Genomic DNA, 18,444 nt, shown 5'->3' with positions numbered 1-18,444 from the left:
CGTAAGTGGCGCAAGCTGGAGGGGTCAGCTATCGGATTGGAAAAATTTGGATTTGGAGGAGGGGCGGGATCAGCTCAGCCTTCGGATAATTGATAAGTGGGCTGATTCGCGTGTGTGCGTTATGGCGGTTTAGTGGCCGAGAAGAAAAGGAGAATCGTTATGGCCAAATATTGTCTTTCACGTAGTCTAGTGAAGATACAGTATAGCTCTTCTGGCTAGGAATATTCCGTCTGCTGGGTACATGAGAGTACAAACTGGAGCCCTCGTTAGTCAGCAGAATATTTGAATAATTGATTGAATTAAGGCTGGGCCACGTACCTCGCCTTGCAGCCCGTGATGTTGTAGGTTGCGTGTTAAAAGCTGTGCGTCTGCCCGTGTAGAACACCGGCACTTCGCATCGCTGTCTTTAATCAGTGCCTTGAATGTTTCCGATGAACGCATTCGCTTTTGCGTTTGAAGGAATTAATTTTCTCCTCTGCAACGCGTTTGAACAGCGTCACGGAGCGTCCCTCACGCCTGTCCCAAGCGTGCCGCGGCTGCGGCGGTGCTGCCTCGCTCCGTGCCGCCGGCGCTGCCGCGGCGTCACCCCACGGCTGCGGCGGCCTTGTGCTGGGGCGGCGGAAGAGCCGGTCCCGTGTCCCGGCGGTGCAGAGAGCGGGGTACGGAAGGGGAGAGAGCCCCGTCTTTGCTCCAGGGGTAGGGCAGTGCTCCCAGGGGGTGCGAACCCTCCCAGAGGAGACTGGCCCCGGTGCTGCCGGTGCCCAGAGGCACCAGCGCGATCCCTCTTCCCTCGCCAGCGCTGCCGGCCCCTTCGCCAGCCTCCCCCAGAGGAGTTGCCCAAAACACTTGCCAGGCGCGTGCGAGCTGAGGGCTTTCGCTATTAAATGGGTCTTTTGCTGCGTCGAGGCAGCAAGTTTTGGGTGAGAGTGAAAAGCCGGGCGGTGACGCGCTGCAGCTGAGCCGTCTGGGGGTCATCCCCTCCCGCTGCGCCCGGCGGCTCTGCCGGAGGAGAGCCTCGGTGGGTTCCAAACCCCTTCTCCCTAAACTCAGTCTGTCTTTGTGGCTTTGCTGACAACAGTGACAGTAAATCATGGCTGGTTTCACAGGATAAGCTCCCGCAACGTGCATCAGGCGAAACCCCTCTGCGCGTGGACGCGTTGCGTTCGGCGGCGCTGCAGAGACGAGCGCGGGACTCGGCACGGCGCTTTCTGTTTGCCCTTGTTAACGCGACCTCCCGGCGCGTTGGCGCTGGGCAGCGAGGCTCCCCGAGCATGCCTGCTGGAGCGCTCCGACGCAGCCGCTGACCGCACCGGGAAGGGCCGGTCTTTAAATAGGATGTGGGTGTTGTGTTTGGGTTTTTTAAAGATCCTGTCAAGGTCTCGCCCTGTGACCTTGGGCCGATTTCTTCTTTCCTTTTCCTTCTCCCTCCGTTCCCAAACGGGAAGCTGAGACTCTGACTGTGACCTACTTCGCAGGCGCTCGGTGCCTTACTAAATTAAACGCAAGGCACTTTGAAGTTCCTTTGAAATGTTTGAGGGGGAGCAATGAGCAGTTTGTTTATTTTTAATAGAAGGGAAGCTTCGGGAGCTGCAGCACTGGGAGCTGAGGCTTTCCTTTGGGTGCTTGTGTTGTACTAATGCACCATAAAGCCCCGAATCCCAAGTGGGACTTGCAGAAGCTGAATTTGCACCTGTTCCTAAAGAGTTCGCAAGTCTGTCTTGTGTGTTTGGAGAATACCTAGAGAATGCAGAACAGCAGGGAAGAAAATGGCTGGTAAACACGCAGGGGCTGTCGCAGCTCGGCACGCAGCTCTTCAGCTCGCCCGTCCTCCTGGCAGAGCGAGGAGCGCTCGTCTGCTGGGTTTTTATTGATTGGGTTTTATGGGTTGTAAAATGAGTCGCAGGTCGTTACCCCAGGCAGTGCCACCGTGGGCTGGTGAGAGGTGGCATCGTGCCGTGGGTGCCCTCAGTCCCCTGCCTCTCGGGGAAAGGGGGCTTGCTGCCCAGGGATTCCATAACGAGTGAAGTTCGTTAAGCATGATGATTGCTCAGAAAAGAAAGCAGAGGCAGTTGTATCAGTGCTGAAATGCCCCAGCTGCTTTTCCAGCAGCTGATCAAAGTCTCACAAGGAGTAAACGGTTTTGGTTGTTCTGAATTTTTGAGCAATGAAGCAGAGCAGGGATATATTTAAATCAGCTTTTCTTGGTATGATTAAGCGCAGTGAAGGCTGAATGACATAGACACGCTGATGGCTGGGGCTCGATGGCTGTGGAAGGGTGCTCAGCTGTGAAATAATGAATGAATTGTTTTGATGGAGATGAGCTAAAATCGACTGACCTCCTCCTGCTACCGGGGAGCCGGGGCTGGTCCGCAGCATCCTTTGCTTTTCGGTCCGTTGCCATGGTTACCGCCTCCGGCAGTGCCGCCGGTGTCTCCGCTGCAATCCCGAGCGTTTCAGTTTTAGCTAAAAAGCAAATCATTAAATTCGTGGTGTAAGAAACCTCAGCCGGAGCGCGCTCCCGCGCCCCTGAGCGGCGGCTGCCCGGCCGGGCTGCGGCGGGAGCTGTGCGGTGGTGCAGCCGTGCAGGGCGCAGGCTCGCAGCGCCCGCCCGCCGGGTCCTAGCGCCTTGGATCGATTCTGGCTCGGGATTCGGGGGGCTGGCCTTCGGTGGCGTTGCGCTGGACACCCGGGCCTGACGGCTCGTTTTTAGATAGGCGAGGGGTCCGGAAAGCTCCCTCCTGGTGCTTGGGGGCAGCGTGGCCTTGGGCGGGAGAGCTGCTGTGGCGTCTCGGGAGCTGTGCCGAGGGCACGAGGCTTGGGCGTTATCTGCTTTCTCAGCAAAGGTGTTGCCTGCCCCCGCAAGCCCTGTCTCTTATCGTCAGGCAGTCGTGGCTCGAACGCCAAAACGCGTTGGTTTGTGTTGTTTACAAGCGACACGGGCTGCGGTGCTTTATTTTAGGCGGTGAACGCCCCTAGGAGAGGGAGGGTTGCCTGGCCGGTCAGGCGCCTGCGTTGCGGCGGTCTGCAGCAGCCCCAGCTGTGGGCAAGAACCCTCCCGTGCCGTAGGTGTACAGGGACAGGAGGCGATACTCCGTGCTCCAAAAAGATGATGAACTAAATATAAAATGGGACACGCTGGGATACAGAGACGTGGGAAGCACGAGGGGCCGTGCTGGTCAGTGGGGTGGGCTTCGGTCTCGCTACAACAGCACAGTATCTCATTCATCATTGGATGTCGTTGCAGAGGAGAACTTTAATTAAGGTTTTTAACGGCTCAGCAGGTTTTTCTCTGTATTATTGGCCTCATATAGGTGGCTCTTGGGAGACAGAAATAAGATCGTACTCCTGCTAGCAGTGCTGGAACAGGAGCTGGAGCGGAGGTTTGCTCCGGCTCTCGCGCCGGCTGCAGGGCTAGAATTTGCCTTTCGTGTGCCTGCCCGTCGCGCTGAACAGTGCTGGCTTGGATGAGCGAGACCGAACTCGGAGCGGGGAGCTGGTACGGGTATAACTGGGCAGATCGAGTGCTCCCTGCGATCTTCCCACTTCTCGGGCGAGAAGAGAAAGGAACCCAGGCTGACTCTCAGGTCACCTGGGGGAGTATGCGTAGCTTAGAGTTTAATTTGAAAAGTCTTAAACTCAGCAAACTTGATCTGGATTTATTTCGATGCAGTAAAGACAGAACCCCGAAGTGCTGTTTTTAGAATTTCTTTTCTGAACACAAGTTTGATGGAAGACTAAGCTGCTTATAAATCAAAAAGAAGCTTTGCTGAAGCGATTTCGTGGGGAGATGTGTGTGTGTATATATAAAATATACACATATGTAAATACACTAAGACTGCATTTTGCTCTTCCTAAATAAAGAGTGGGGAGTTTTCTCAAGTTTTTTAAACTTCCTGCTCAGTTTACTGAAAAACAAGCTGTTAGTGTTCAAGCTGCTTGGTGTGCGGACCGTTTCTTATCCCAGATTTCAGCAAAAAGTCTGAAGGTTTCAAACTGAGTATTCTTTGGCCTTTTTGTGACAGCTTATCTGTAACGATGAGTATTCAAGAGTTTGGGCAGCTACCAGACGATCGCTGTGGGTCCTAATAAAGCTGTGGCCGCGACTGGCCTGTGTCCCTGGGGAGGGAGGGAGGGTGGCACGGCACCGGTGACTCACCCGTAAAGGGGGATGCGCGGAGACCTCTAACGTTTGCCGCTTTTTTGCAGGTGAACGAAGATTGCCCCAAACTTGGGCAAGAACGACCTTGGTGCGTGAAGTATGCCCCGAGCTGATCGAGCTCAGCCTCCCACGCGAATCCACGTCTCCTGAGATCTTCTGAGCTGGATTTGTGAGCAAACGCGCGGGCAGCCCGTACGGTACGTGTTGGTGCCTAATAAACACCCGAGTGCCTGAGAAGGGGCCGTGCTGGGGTTGCTGCTCCCTTCCCCGGCGTGCCGGGCCCTGCGCTGCCTTTGCCCGTCCTCGCCCTCGCTCTCGAGCCTTGTCTCTTCAGCGCCAAGGGCGCAAGGAGCTCTGCTAGAACCGCCCCTGCCTGGGATGCACGGTGCCCTTTTATAACAAGAAATTGTCCTGTCGGTGCTCTAAAAGGTGAGGTTGGATCCGGAGGCAGGTCATCGGCTTGCCCAGCAGCTGGCGTTGCTTGGGAAGAAACCGCGCTGGTGGTTTATCAGGGGCTCGGGCTGCATCGCCTGCAGTCGTGAGATGAACTGGGCAGGAGCTGCCTTGAGCGCGGCTGGGGATCAGGCAGTAAGAGGTGTGACTGTAGTCTTTATTAAGGCTGACATTTCCTATGATTTGCTAAACTAAATGTATTAAAGGATGTTAAAACAGTAAATTTATTTCAAAGCTTTAATGCGAATCAGAAAACTGGGTATGTTTTTGTGGAAGAGGGGGTGCTGTAGTTCCTGGTGGCTGTGGCAGCCTCTGGAAGTGCCAGGAGGATTTATTCATCTTAGTTATTTTGTTTGGCTGAAACAGCAGTTTGTCCAAAAATGTCAGTGTCCGAGTTTGGAGAAAAAAATTAAATGGTTTTCCTCTCTATAGAGCAGGCTTTGGGCCGCAGTCGCCTGGTTCTGCAGAGGCTGCAGCAGCTATCAGACAGCTTCATCTTACGGGTATTTTTCTTGTTTGCACCGATTGCTTAAGACTGTCTCAAAGTGCTTCAATTACAGAAAGCTCTACGTATCCCCGTGTAATGCAGTTTCAGTTAACCAATAAAAATAGTGTCTAACCTTGGCTTCTTGTCTTTCCGTCAAGTTTTAGTTTTCATCCGAAGTCCACGTAGTAAATGAGAAATGAAAACAGAAAATGGTGAACGGTGCTACGTGACTTTGTTAGGCTAAGGCATGGTGTCTCCTTGAAGGTGTCGATATTGTGTCCTCCTGGTCGGCCAAACGGTGATTTTAATGTTCAGCCTACATCTGTCCACAAACTCATCCTCAAAGGCTCTTGCTTTTTTCCTTATGCTTATTTCAGGATGGGTTGCAGGAATCCCAGTGCAAAGGGTTGGAGTCGGTACGGTTTATGTCCTCGTTGTGGTCCGGGGCTGTAAAGGCCCTCCGAGGCTGCGGCCAGGCAGCCGCCGCGCGTCCCCCGCGCCGCGCGTCCCCCACCTGCGGACCGCAGCGTTCCGGCCGCGAGGGCGGGAGGAGGAGGACGGGTAGGCGCAGTGCCTTTTGGCAGGCAGCAGGCCTGCTGGTAGAGGTGGGAAAAGTGGGGATCTGGGCTCGGAGACACGTCCTCCGTCGTCGTGTGGGTATGGGAAGCGGGGGTCCCCGAGCGGGGGGAGCGCAGGGCCCTCGAGTGCTGCGGGGAGGGTGGTCCCGGGTGGGCTGGGCTCCGGGCAGGGGGTGCTCCGGGCTGGCCGGCAGCAGGAGGGGAGGGCGGCAGCGGCTGCTCGCGGGGGCTCGGGGTGCTCGGCGGGGCCCCCGCACTTTCGGGCGCTGCTGTCGGGGTCTCTGTCCTGTGGCTTGCCCTCGGAGGGGACGAGCGTTTCTTGCTGCTGTCCCAGCTTTTCCCTGGCGGCCGCCCGGCCGCTGGCTCTGGGGAACAGCCGGTTAGGGTGGCTTGGGGTGCTGAAGCTTGGCATCCCTCGAGGGCGGTGGGCGGCAGAGGTGCTCCATCAGCGCGAGGTGCTGGTGGCTCTCCGCTCGTCCTTGACCCGTTTCAGTAGCCGTAGGATTTCTGGTTTCTGTGGGAAGCTTTCAAGGGGCTCTGGTGGAGCGTCACCGGCAACGACTGCCGTACTTCCAGTCCCTCTTGCAGCATTGCGTGCTTTAAGGGGCTCTTTTGAAAACGAAGGCGGGTTCCAGCCTTGGCATTGTAGTGGCAAGGAGAGGTTGTGCTTTGATCCATGCTGCAGCAGGTAGCTTGGATGTTCTCTAATGTTTTAATTTTAATTCACCTTTAAGTGGCCTGAAATTGAGGCTTCTTCCCCTTCCTTTGTTTGCAGCTTTTGTATAGGCTGTGGAGGCTTAAAACTGTCATGGACTTATTGTCCTTGGGGTTAATCGCAGGCTTGTTTTAAATGTAAAATGTTTTCAGGTTTTGCGTAACTGTTTTTAGATTTCCAATGAAGCTGTAACGAGTCCCTAATTGGATATTAGAAATTCGGCATGTGTTCTTAGCGGAAACACCTTCCTCGCATGCTCCTTCGCCTTGCTTCCTTCACCCGGGGTTGATTTCCATCGCTTGTGCTTCAGGTTTAACGTGGAAAACTCTAGGACCGGGGAGGAGGGAGAAATCAGCCGTGTAGCATTTGTAATTTTCTTTCGAAATGGAAGAATGCTCTTCCAGCTACAGCGGGTCTTGCTGGGAGGAAAGCCTTCCTGATAGCCTCTCGTTTTTTGCTTGTTTCGGCACATGTCCTGTCATTCCTGGGGCTCTGCGGGAAGAGCAGCGGTAAGTTCCCGTCCCTGGAGAGGGGAAGTGTCCCGTGTCGCCCGTTCCCAGGCTGCTGCGGGGCCGTTCCCCCTTCTGCACTTTCCGAAGTCCCTGGGAAATTCTGTGGCTGTGTCCCAGTTTTCTTCGTACTTAGAGGAAAGGCTTCTTTCACTGGATTTCCCTGCTTGTCATTCCAGCCTCTCCTTTGAATATACACCCCCCGGCTCTGCCGGGGTTAGCACCCTTCAAATGTTCGTGCAAGGCGGCTGTGCCCTCTGTTCGGCCGAGGGCTGTCCCCGCAGTGCTCGCGCGCCTCGTGCCGCAGCCAGCTGCTCCTCTGCCTCTGCCCCAGCCTCGGAGGCCCGGAGGTCGTGCGGGAACCCAAAAAAACTTTGGTATTTCGATTCCAGATTTCCTGAGTCTGTCCCGCTCCTTGATCGCAAGAACCTTTTTCCTCTTGTATCGAACTAAACGTGTGAAAGCAGCCCAAGCCAGCGCGTGCCCCGGGGCTCCTCCCATCCCCGACGCCGTTAACGGGTTTCTCTTCGCACTGGGCGCACAGCTCTGGGTTACCACGTCAGATCCCACGTGCACGCTGGCCTGGTGGGCGCCCCACGCGGTGGGCAACCCCCGCGGAGGGCACCCTGCGCCTTGCGGCACCACGGTTGCTCCCACGGGCGCCGGCGACCCTGCCGGCCCCGCTCCTGCCCGGCCGGGAGTTCCCTGCCGCTGCAGCCCCGGCTGAGCAGGAGGGGTGGCCAGCTGCGGGCAGCTCGCTGGCAGACCTCTCCGGAGCTCTTTCGCCGCCGTTGCTCCGGGGCCGGGACTGAAGCCGAGCTGTGTGCGGGCCCTGTGGTCGGAGAAGTGCGCTGCTGCATTCCCGGCCTGAGGGAAGGGGTCAGGGCTTGCCTGGTTCTGCGGAGATGCAGCCTGTAGGTAGCTCCCTCGTTGGTAAAATCCAGTGGACCTTGGCTAAAAAGGAAAAAAAAAAATTAAATGGAGCAGATGTAGTTGGTGCTGGAGAGGAGCACAGTGCGGTGTCTGTTCTGGGTCAGAGCGAAAGTCCGTCCTGGCCAGGAGCCTGTCCTAGCAGTGGCCGACAGTGGCTGCGGAGGAGGCTGTTAGAAGAAGGTGAAATACGGTGACGAGTTCTCCGGTGTAAGCTCCCGGGTTCCGGCAGCGAGCTGCTGGAGACCTCCGGAGCCGGCGGTGGTACTTCTGTCCGTGGTTAAAAGCACTTGATGGATTTTCTAAAAGGGAAATATTTGGTTTAGTATTTCTTAGAGAGGACCCGAAAGAGCCCTAGCCTGGTGAGGCTGAGCAGAGTAGGGAGCCCTAACGCGTGCCCAGGCCTTGTGGAGGAATGAGGGAAAGGCGGCAGAAGGGGAGTTTTTAGTCTAGGGATTTTTTTGACCTACAGCTGTTGGATTTGTCCGCAATGTGAACAGGAGACCCTCCGTGCTCCGAAAGCTTCTTCACTGCCGGGGGCTGCAGCAGCGATCCCCCGCCTCTCCTTCGTTCCGCGTAGGGATCAGTGCGGGGGGGGTACCGCGACCCTCCTCCCGCCAGAGCGGTCGGCTTCGCTCGCGGTACGGTCGGTGGAGAAGGACAGAGTGACCTGATCTGGGCCAAACGGCCCGTTCCTCATAGAATCACAGAATCGTTAAGGTTGGAAAAGACCCTTAAGATCATCCAGTCCAACCGTTCACCCAGCACTGCCAATCCACCACTAAACCATGTCCTCGAGCACCATGTCTATCCGTTCTTTAAATCCCCCCAGGGACGGGGACTCAGCCCCTGCCCTGGGCAGCCTGTTCCAATGCTTGACCACCCTTTCGGTGAAGAAGTTTTTCCCAATACCCAACCCAACCCTGCCCTGGCGCAGCTTGAGGCCGTTCCCTCTCGTCCCATCACTCGTTACTAGGGAGAAGAGACCGACCATCATCAGCCAGCGCATCACCCTCTGGTCCGTCCAGCTCCCTCTGGCGTGGCTTTGCATTCCTCCCTTCTGGCGACCGCCGTGGTTTGGCCTCTCCTCCTCCGGGCTCGAGGTTTTCGGGAGGAGCTGTGGGAACCTTCGCCTGACAAGTTGTGCAGGTGCAGAACGTATTTATCATGGGTGGGAAGGCTGATGCTGAGAGGCTGGCGAGCGGGTTCCTCCCGCTGCGCTGGCTCAGCGCGCGGGCGCAGGGTGCTCCTCTCCCTTTTGCATCATTTCGTCGTGTTCTCCTAGTTTTGGTTGTGTTTGACTTGGGTTTTGTTCCAATAGTGCAGGTTTTGGCACGTAATGTCCTTCCTCTCTCCTAGAGCTGACAGGGTTGAGGGGGATGGGAAGATGCTCTTGTCTTTTTGTAACTTTCTCAGAGACTTTTGGGTCGGTTTCTGTATGCGTGGCTGTTTCCTTTCAAACAGCGTAGAGAAGGGGAGAAACGACTTCAGCTCAGACACCCCTGTCTCTGCAGAAGACTGCTCAGGGAGTGACGGGCTGGTTTTAGCCTTCCCTTCGTGCTGGAGTAACATGGTTTGTTGACTGCCGCGTGCTTATCTAATGGATAATTTAACCTTTGCTTCGCACGACACGCGTAATTGTCCTCTGACAAAACCCCCGTAGCTTTTCAAAGCAGTCTCGTGGAGCTGCCGGAGCCGGGGCAGGGTTTGCCCGTGCCTCTCCCGGTTTGCCCGGCGCGTGCGGTTATTTCCCTGTTGGCTCACCCTGGGCAGGTCGTGGCTCTCTGGTGATCCGCGAGTGCCTGGGGGTGGCTCTGGTTGAGTTCCCGGTTGTTCCTGTGATGGATAAAGGCCTAGTTTCTTGTTAAGTTTGTTGGTTTTCATCCCCGGGTGCATGACGTGGAGTTCATTCCCTTGAATGCAATCGCTGTATCCTTGAAGGCCACCCGCTTCGTTGTGTGCGACGTTCTGGTCTTCCTCCATCCGAATGTGCCGCCCCCGTTCAGCGCCACGCTCGGCGGCTTTGGTGTATATCTGTGGTTTCCAGCTGTTCTGACTTGCAGCTCCTAAAGCAAAGTTTCGGCGCAGGTGCAGGCATTAAGGTAGCCGATGTGAAGCTTGCTTTTCTTGTTTGCCTTCCATAGAATCCGTAGGAGCCATCCGCAGCCGTGCAAGAGATGAGGGACCAGAGGGTACGTTCATTAACACAAGTATTTTGTAAAGCGCAGCCCCCGTATTGACCCATCGGGAACTTCCCTAGCAGGCTCCTCTTCGCCCTTGTAAAAACGTCCTGGCGACGCTGGTTGTTCCCTTCAGGGGGTTCATTGCCTCCTTCATGCTCACTGCAATCAGGTGCTAAAATAGGATGCAAACAGCCTTAAAAATTCATGGTGCGACGGCCGCGCGCGTTGGCGTGCCGGGGGGGACGGGTGGGCGCAGGGTCCCGGGCTGCCGGCGGGTGCTGGCGTCTCGCAGCCGGGCACGGTGGCTTGCCAGAGCCCCTCCGTTAGCCCCGCTTGCCGTTTCACAGGCAGCAATTAACGCCGCAGACGGCTCTGAGAAGAGGGGCTGATGACTTTAATTAGGCATCTATTCAGATCAACCAGGGAAAGAACAATTATCGATTTTAGAAAAATGCCCCACGATTAACTGTTTGGTCTCCGTGCCGCCCATCTGCCTGCGCTGCGGTTGTGCGCACACCTTTCCCCGGTGGTGCCGTACGTGGTGTTGGGGAGACGACCTGCATCGCGGCGTTATTCTCCCTCAAACTCTGCTACGGAGGGGTGTGGTGCCGGGGGAGATGGGAAGAGCCGGGTACGGCTGATGGGGGCCAGCCTTGGCGCTAGGCAGGGGGGACGGGCGGCACGCCGAGGGCGGCACGCCGGGGGCTGCCGTGGTGGCCTCCAGGGGCGTCTTGGCCGGCTCCAGGCAGGAGGGAATTGGGGTGGTTGCGGCCCAGCCCCGGCGGTGGGTGCTGCCCGCACGCTGGGACAGGCGGGAGGAGGCTGGGGCCTTCCTGGTGCCCCGGTGCGGGTGGGCGAGCGGCGGCGGTGCCGGCGGCGGTGCTGGGGCCTTACGGTGGCTGAGCCGAGGCCGGTTGCCGCTCCTCCTGCGGCTCCAGCAGAGCCGGGTAGCGTTAGGACCCAGCAAGCTGGCAGCGACGGTGACAAGTCTGGAGCAGCACTAGCGCAGAGTAGTCTCCATCAGCTGGGCTGGATTTTTGTATATCCCTGTATTAAAGAATCCTCTGCCAGAAAAGGGCTTTTTCCCCTTTCTGTGCGACCCAGCAGAGCCTCGCTGGGGGGGTGCAGGGATGATTGGATCGGCTGAAACGTGAAAAACCTCTGCTGAATTACTGCTGGCCATGAACGGAGACTGTTATCTACAAATAATAAATCTTTAAAATAAAGAGAAAAGCCGGCGGCAGCATGGCCCAGAGCAAGAGACACACATACAGCCGGGTAAGTTGGGGGGAGGTAAACTTATTTACAAACTCCTGGCTATGCTGTTAGATAATATTGTAATGTATCTTAATGCTATCTGTTGCAATGAAAAATATATCTCGTTTTATCCTGAAATCTAGATTGTGTTTCCAGCGCTTTCATATTTCTGGGATTTGGTATCTTCATCCCTAACGATATCTGTTCTGATGCGTGGGGGGGGGGATAAATAGTCTGAATTATATTAGCGGACGTGTCCTTTTGATTTAAGTTAGCCTGTCTTTGCTGTTAATTATCGCTGAGAATGCAGCGAGGCGTCAGCTGAGCCTCCGGTGATGACAGAATCTTCCTGGGGCTTTTCAGCACAAAGATTCGGGGTTGTTTTCCTTTCTGCATCGTGTTTTTCCTTCCTCTTTGCTTATTTTCCAGGTTGCATGGTGAGATACCGAGCTTCCGAGTGCCTGAAAATCATTTCCAGGTTTTACCATATTGCAGTTAACCCTGGGCGGTGCGGCGCGCAGCAGAGCCGGAGCCGGGCACCGGCCCTACAGCGAGGCCTTTCTTTGGAGTTTCTTTCTTTGTCGTTTTGTTCTTCCCCGCCAGCGTGGTGACATTGTGTCCCAGACACTCGCCGTTTTGGGGACCGGGCAGCGCGTTTTCGGCGTCTCTGTTACTCGGTGCTTGCCAACTTGGCAAAGTGCTTTGTAACTCCAGGGCCGGTTGCAGGGGCGGGAGGGCTGCGCTTGGGCAGAGCCGGGGAGGGCAGACCCCTTCCCACCGCCCCCCTTACGCCGGCTCCGTGTCGGGCCCGGGGGCTGCCCGAAAAAACCCCGCGGAGGAGCCTGACCTGCGGCTGCTCTGCCTGCCCGGGCAAGGGCGTTGCGCCGGAGCACCGAGCCTGGAGCCGCCCGTCGCCGGTGGGGCGAGCGTGCGTGATTTGGTCGCTGGCCCAAATGATTTGCTTGGGTAGTCACAGGCTGCTGAACGGAGCAGCTGCCATTCAGAAAAAGGCTCGGGGCTGGCGGCGATAGCGTGCGGCTGGGAAGTTGCTTTACCCCCCCTGCGCAGGGTCGAAGCGTGTTTCCGTGTGGGGATGCGGCTGCGGAGCGCTCCCCTGGGCTGGGAAGTGGTGCCTGCGGGTGCGCGAAGGCAGGCGGCTCCGGGCTCCCTGTTTGCTCAGCGTTGCTGCGTTCGGGGGCGGGGAGCGGGGCGAAGGAGGTGAAATTTCAGACTGAGTCTTGACGAGCCTCTCCTGATAACTGCATTGAATTTCGGTCAGGCAGGACGGCAGCTGTGTCTCCTGGATGTGAGCAGGCTTGTCTGCGTTTTACTCAAATTGCATTTTGAAATCGGTACCGCGGGGCCGAGAGCTGCGCCGGCCCTTCCGGCTGGGCTGGACCGACTGGCTGCCCTGGCCGTGCCCGTACCGGGGTTTTAGGGACGCGTGGCCTTACGCCAGCGCTGTGGCCCGTGCCATTGCGTTCAGAAACACCCGAACCATTTGATTTCTTGCTCCCCATCCTCGAGCAGGATGAATCCAGTACCACGGTGGCATTTGCACGGTGGGGGCTTCATCCTGGCCCATCTGCAAGGCTGACGGCGGCAGACCCGCGCCGCTCCGGCTTCTGCTGGGTGAGACGGCAGCCGCCCACCGTGTCACCGGCTGACGGGTCTGCTCTTAACCCTGGGGTAATCCCCTCCCTTCAATAGGGACGGCGTGGCAGCACCACGCACTCTATTCGGTAATAACTAGACTTAACAGAAACTAGAGTTATTTCCAAGTCTTTCCTTATTCCAGCTGTGCTGGGTCACGTCTTGAATTTGAGGCTAAGAGCATTTTACCCTGCGGTCGTGAATCTCATCACCGGAGCTTTTCAGAGGTGGTTGCTGTGTTCAAGGTTCGCCTGAAACTTTTGATCTGTACTTTGAATGACAGTTTGAGGTTCAATTAGTCGTATCTGCACGGAGGGAGGCGGCCTGCGTGCCGGCGTAATGATGTGAGCCCGGCTTCTGGAAGGAATACAATAAATATTCCTTGGGTTACCCGCTATAATGGAGCGAAAGACTGAAACCGTCATGCTCAGATGAAAGGCAGTAGTGACCCAAATCACGCTCAAATCACAAGTCAAGTCACTTGGAATTGCGTCCATTTTTCAGTGACTAAGAACCGGTGTCTTCAAATAACGGAGGAAATGGTCTGTAAATGTGCGTAATACTTTAAACGGGGGTAAAAATGGGAAAACGCCGTATTTCTGAGTGGTGCCAGGTAGGCAGTTGTGCGGAGCCAAGTCTCCTGTTCCTGGAGCGGGCGGGCAGTACCCTGCGGTGTAGGTTTGGGGAGCGGGGGGAAGGAGCGTTGCCTCTGCTATCGGAGTACGCCGAGTTCTCATCTAATGTAATTTAGCAGCTTATTCACCCTTTAGACCATCGCTGCACGGGAGCGATGTTAGGAATTGTCCGTGCTGATGCTTACGCAGATCCGAGGGCTCCGGCCCAACTCAGAGTCTGAGTGGCCTCGGGGGGTGACTCTGGCCTCGTGTGCCTGGCCCCGCTCTCCTCCCGCCGGCTGGCGCGTGTGGGAGCTCCCTGCAGCTCTCTGCTCCTCCGTCCTCTTTGCTCACCGTCAGCGTGTCACCGCCTTGCTCTCCATGCCCAAAATTTGGGTACCCAGAGCACCGGTGTGGCCTGAGAGGATGCTCACGCCTCCTTTGTTCGTTGGGCACCGGCAGAAGGTGACCTTTGGGTCTCTGGTGGCAGGGGAAGAGTTCCCCAAACTCAGCCCCACCTGGAATTTTGTCTGTTGGTTTTCCTGGAGCTGATGCCGGCCGGAGCCACAGGCAGACCCTGGCCAGAGCTGAGGGCAGACCCCGCGGCCGGCGCGGTGCAGCTCTCAGGACACACTCTGCCTCTTAGGAAGAGATCGGTGAGGAGCCGGCACGTTGTACCGCGTCTGGAGGCCCGAGGTTGCGTCACCGGCTGCTGTGTCAGGCTGTGGTGCCCCGGTGTCCCCAAGGGTGACCGTCCCCAAGTTTGCTGTGTGTCTCGCCCCCGCCTCCTTCCTGCGCGGCTGTTGAGGGACCGTGACCGCAGCCGAGGGGAGCGGCTGCAGGCGGGCACCGGCCTCCCTGGCCCACCGCCGAGCTGGCTCTGCCCTTCCACCTCCGCTCGGCTAGGCCATCGGGTCCCCGGCCCGCCGTCGCCTGGCTGGGGAGGCAGATGGGACTGCCTGTCCCGGTGAGTGGGGGCACGCTATTTCCAGCTTGGACAGTTTCTCCTCTTTTAAAATCTGCAATTGCGGTAATCGTGTTGTTTTGAATCTTCATGAGAATACCAGTCTGGTTTGGCCAGGCAGTTAGAGCCTGGCTCGCCTGGCGACGCTGGAGAGCTGAGGCGGGATAGAGCCATCAGAGAGGTCAGCTGGATCCTTGCTTCAGTCCGACACACCGACAGCAGCGCGGGTCACGGCAAGCTGCGACACGAGAAAAAGAAAACATTGATCCATCGATCCTGGTGCGTTGTCCTGAGGCAGGGACGGCGGCGATCGCCGGCCGGGGAGCTGGCCTGGCGGCAGTCCCCGCCGGGGAGCTGGCCCCGTGGCTCGCCCGGCGCCGCAGCTCTGGGACCGCGTTGCTGCTGACGGCTTTGGTCAGAGCAAAGCTGCGTGTGTTGCCCAAACTGCGCTCCCGGCACCGGGGGAGGAGCGTGGTGAGCTCCTGGACGTAAGACGCCGGAGATGTCGGTGAAGGGTGTGCGCCGTCATCCTCACCTTGCAGCGGTGCAGCTTGGCCCACGGTCCTGTTTCTAATTAGTCAGAAACAAAAGTTAGCGAGCCGTCACCTTGTCTTAAGGGCATGAATATGTGAGAGGCTTACTCTGTGCTCTCCCTTCTTTCCTGAACATTAAGAATTCAGGAAACATTTCTATTAAAATCAGTGCTGATTGGCAAACGGACCGTCAGCGTGCAGGTTTTGGTGGGTTTCTGTATTGGCCAGATCTCCCCGTGGAACGTACAGCGCTCGCACAGCGTTACCTGTGTTATCAGAGGCACGGTTTGATGCGAAGCTGAAGAACGGTTACTGAATATGAGAATGGATATTGCAGCAATCGTGCGTATTTACGGGATCTCTGAGCGGGGCGGTTGGCGTGAGATCCGCTTTGATGCCGAGGAGCGTGGTGCTTCTCGGGTTGGGCTGCGGCGAGCGGTGCCGGGAGGAGCGGGTGAAGCCCCGGGTGCGGCACTGAGGATCTTGTGGAACGGTGATTGAGATCCCGCCCTAAAAAAAGCCTCGGGGGTGAAGGTCCGTGGACGTCGCGTGGGAGCGCGCTGTGAGAGCGTGACGCTCGGTAGGCTTGGCCTTTCTGCTTGGACTCCGTGGTTGGCCAAGGAGCCCTTCCCAGGAGCAGGAGCTGTTTCGGTGTCGGTGCGAGCTGCGGGAAATGTTGCGTTTGTAGTGGCTGTGACCGTTCCCGTCACCCCGCCACGGTGGCCATCCTGAACCTCTCTGCCCCCGGACGGGTGGCAGTCTGTCCTTCCCGCTGAGAGGCGGATGGACTTGGGACGGTCCCGTTCCTGGTGGGTCCTGGCAAGCTGGAGCTGTGGTGCAGAGCTGCCGAGGGTGGGCCTCGCTGAGCCCCTTGAAGTCCTCTACACCTCGCGCCGTGTCCCGGCAGGCTCGGGGAGTACAGAATACTGAGGTGCCTCCACGGGCGGTGTGGAGTAGAGAAAGACCTTTTTTTTTTTTTCTCCAGTTAGCACCACGTCCTGCTGACCCCCCACAGCTCCCTGGGTTAATGCAGAAGGGCCTTTTGGGTGACCGCAGAGTGATGGAAAGATGTTTCCTCATCGCATCAAGTTGACCGCGTAGGGACAGAATCACAGAGTCGTTGGAAAAGACCTTTAAGATTTAGGGCCATGGTTTAGAGGTGGACCAGGCGGTTAGGCGAACAGTTGGGCTCGATGATCTCGGAGGTCCTTTCCAACCTTAACGATTCTGTGATTCTGTGATTCATCCAGTCCAACCGTTAACCCAGCGCTGCCAAGGCCACCACTAAACCATGTCCCTCAGCACCACGTCTACCCGGCTTCTAAATACCCTCGGGGATGGGGACTCCACCGCTCCGCTGGGCAGCCTGTTGCGAGCGTGGGCTCTACCCCTGGTTCATCCACCGCGTGATTTGGAGAAGATCGTAAAACTGGTAAAAACCGCTCGTAGGAGGCGGGGGGCCCAGCTGCCCTCGTGCAGGGTCGCTGGCGCGCCTTGGGCTGCCCAGCTGCCTGGGGGAGCGTGATGGCTCCCGCGCAGGAGGAGGAGGAGGAGGAGGAGGTGCTGCGCGTTGCCCGGCTCCTCTGGCCCCTCGTCCCGACCCGGCTGGGGCTCGCACCAGTCGTCCCTGTGCAGAATGGGAGCTGTCCGTCGGCGGGGGAGGCGGAGGCGCATTTGACCCGGCGGAGGTTTCCTACGGACGGTTTCAGGGAGCCGCGCCGATCGGCGCGTGGCGTGCGCGTGGCTTTGCAGAAGCCGGACCGCGTGCCCCGCGTGTGCCGGCTGGGAATTTCCCTCTCCGCGGGGCCGACTGCGCCTTGTTTCACAGGTGAGGCTCTCAGGCTCCCGGGCTGCTCTCAACTTCTCTAACTGTTCTTAGCAAATTTATTTTTTTGTTCTTCTTTCTCAAGCGAGCGATAACTTGCATTGGGAAATCCTTGCTCTGAGTGGATATGCAGCTTATGAATTTTCCTTTTTACTCAGTCTTAGTGTTGCCATTTTATTCGGGGTGAGTTTCCTATTGGTGGAAGTTGTCTTCTAGATTCCCAGGAATCCCGATGTGCCAGTGGAGAAGGAGCTTCTGGACTCCTGAAGGGTGATTTGTACCCTCTCGATTCCGTGAATCCCATTTCGGAAGAGGGAACTGGACCAGGGCTAGGGCAGGACACCCGTCTGGGGCAGGACGCTACTCCCAAAGTCCTTGGCGAGACGTTGTAAGCAAAGTCTGTTTGGAAAAAGTTATTGTGAACTGCTTTTTTGCTGATATTACAAATTACGGACTTTCTTGGGAAGGGAGGACGCTCACCATGACAGCTCCATGAAATTAGTGAATTTTCTATCTGTTTTTTAAAACGAAACCTTATTTGATAGATTTAAAAAATTATAATTTGAGACCTGCGTGGCTACTTTTGCCAGTTTTAATCACATTAACTTTTGTCATTCGGCACTAATGAGATCGCAGATATGCGAGAAGGATGTTAACGACTTGCTGTATCGCTTTCTTGTGGTGATGCGTACCCATATGTTATTAGTTGGCTACTGCGTTAATGATAACGGCTAACTAATGACCCGAGCGACGAACAAACCCTGAGACTGACCCGTGTTCATACAGGCTGAGGGGAGGCAAACCAAGACGAAACTTCTTCGAGGTGTTGCTATCGTAACAAAATCTGTTACCTGGAGTTGAAATATGGTTAAATAAATCTGGTATCTGAGGTGGACAGAGGCTCGTGGAGCGGTGGGGCCTGGCTCCAGCGGCGGAGCTGCAGTCCCGCAGCCCCCCCAGGCCTGACCCGGGGCTCGGGGGAGTTGTGGGTTGCGTGCTCACGTCTTTCCTGGCGTACGGAAACGCGCGTGGATCCCTGGGCTCTGCCTCTGGGCGAGCCGCCCCGTCCCTGGGCTCAGCACAAGCGGCCGTCGCTCCGCTCGGTCGAGGGAGCCTGGCCACGCCGCTGGTGGGACGGTGGGTGCCGGCGCTGCTGGCTTTAAACCCGGTGAACACGGGCAGCAAAGGTGCCGTGCGTGGACTGCCGGGCAGCCGAGGTCCCGGCTGGGCTGACGCACACCCGGTGAAGTCCTTACTGTGCCCTTCTCGCCGCTGGCCCCGCGCGGGTGCTGTCGCCCCATCGGGATACGGGCAGTGTCGGCGGGGAGATGCTCTTCGTCTGGGCAGGGCTGTGCTGGGGAAGAAGGAGGTGAGCGGGGGAAAGGAGCTACGAAACAGCTCATGCTGGTTTGGCTGTTGTTTCTGACTGACGCAGCGTTTCAGCCCTCGAGTGTGTTCTTCTTAAGCTTTTTTTTTTTTTTTTTTTTTTTAAAAAAAACAGCAGTTTAATAGTGCTTTGCAGACTTCAGTTCTCTCCTTCTGAAGTATGCAAATGTTAGAGATGGGAACGGATGCCAAAGGCTG

At 56.9% G+C, this 18,444-nt stretch overlaps 1 protein-coding gene across 2 annotated transcripts in view; it reads left to right on the top strand.

The window, feature by feature from the left end:
• DCTN1 (dynactin subunit 1) overlaps nucleotides 1–18,444 on the top strand; it is an 84,612-nt gene that overhangs the window by 1,828 nt on the left and 64,340 nt on the right. Inside the window, exon 2 of one of the 2 annotated variants that reach the window (XM_082315419.1) lies at nucleotides 4,207–4,356. The gene's annotated coding sequence lies outside the window, so the exon portion shown is untranslated. The other variant, XM_082315420.1, reaches the window with a different exon arrangement.

Source organism: Platalea leucorodia (assembly GCF_965183815.1).
Source record: "Platalea leucorodia genome assembly, chromosome: 6".
NCBI lineage: Eukaryota > Metazoa > Chordata > Aves > Pelecaniformes > Threskiornithidae > Platalea > Platalea leucorodia.
Note: the sequence above shows the minus strand (reverse complement) of the source record. Positions and strands in the feature narration are given on the sequence as shown.